Raw genomic sequence first — 1,456 nt, 5'->3', positions numbered from 1 at the left:
AGAGACTAAGTCTAGAAAATTCAGGCCAACAAAGAATTGGGGTGCATTCAAGAGATTGATAGCCCCAATTAAAGGGTTAAACTTAGAGATAGTAATACCCGACTTGAGCCAATTTTGCTTGCATTGCTTGAACACCCAATTGGGCTTGAGGAAGCCAATTAGGGCAAAGTCACTCAAACTACCGAGAGGTATAGAGTGAGTAGTTACGTGCAATGGCTATATCATGATCGCAACTATAACAAATTTGCCCTAAGTTTTAGACCCCGTTAGATACTCACCTAGGATTAAGTCACTTCCCTAGTGCCTTTCTACCAATTAAGAAAATCCCATACAAAAATATCATACTTAGTTTAATTTCCTGCATCATTAGTATTAAATTAGAATAGTGAACAAACAAAGAATGATTGGAAGTGTAATTAAGAACATCGCACATTGCTAGATTAGATAGGAACCAATTTCCAAACCTTTCTTAGCTCTCTGTGGATTCGATCCCGACCTTTCATGTAAAAGCTACATCGACCGCTCTTTCCATTCTATACTGGTATAGGGTTGGATTCGATCAACCCTCTACAAGGATGCTAGTGAGCTTGTCAAGCATTATGATGAATGCCAAAGAGCCGGTGGGATTTCAAAGAAGAATGAAATGCCCCTCACCACCATTTTGGAGATAGAAATCTTCGACGTGTAGGGTATTGGTTTCATGGGTCCATTTGTTAGTTCTTGTGGGAACACTTACATTCTAGTCGCGGTTGATTATGTTTCCAATTGGGTCGAGGCCGTTTCTTTTCCCAACAATGAAGTGAGGAGTGTGGTGTCATTCATGAAGAAAAGCATCTTTACAAGGTTTGGTACTCGGAGGGCCATTATTAGTGATGGGGGTTCGCATTTTTGCAACCGAGCTTTTGATACCTTGCTCACAAAGTATGGCGTCACTCACAAAGTATCGACCCCCTACCATCCTCAAGCAAGCGGGCAAGTTGAAGTCTCAAATCGGGAGATCAAGAGTATTTTGTCAAAGACTGTCAATGCCAACCGGACTGATTGGTCAAGAACACTTGATGATGCCATTTGGGCTTATAGGATGGCCTACAAGACACCAATTGGGATGTATCCATATCGATTGGTGTTTGGGAAGGCGTGTCATCTTTCGGTATAACTTGAGCATAAGGCCATGTGGGCTTTGAAGAAGTTGAACCTTGAGTGGGATGTCGCTATTAACCTAAGAGTGGCACATTTGAATGAGCTTGATAAATTTCGGTATCATGCGTACAACAGTTCGTACCTTTACAAGGAGAAAATGAAGTACCTGCATGACAAGTACATCCACAACAAGGAATTTAAGGAGGGTGATCTGGTGCTTTTGTTCAATTCCAAGTTAAGAATGTTCCCGGGCAAGCTGAAATCAAAATGGAGTGGGCCCTTTAAAGTAGTGAATGTAACCCCTTTTGGTGCTCTA

This window comes from Nicotiana attenuata, chromosome 9, assembly GCF_001879085.1.
Source record: "Nicotiana attenuata strain UT chromosome 9, NIATTr2, whole genome shotgun sequence".
Taxonomy (NCBI): domain Eukaryota; kingdom Viridiplantae; phylum Streptophyta; class Magnoliopsida; order Solanales; family Solanaceae; genus Nicotiana; species Nicotiana attenuata.
This window is presented reverse-complemented; position numbering follows the sequence as displayed.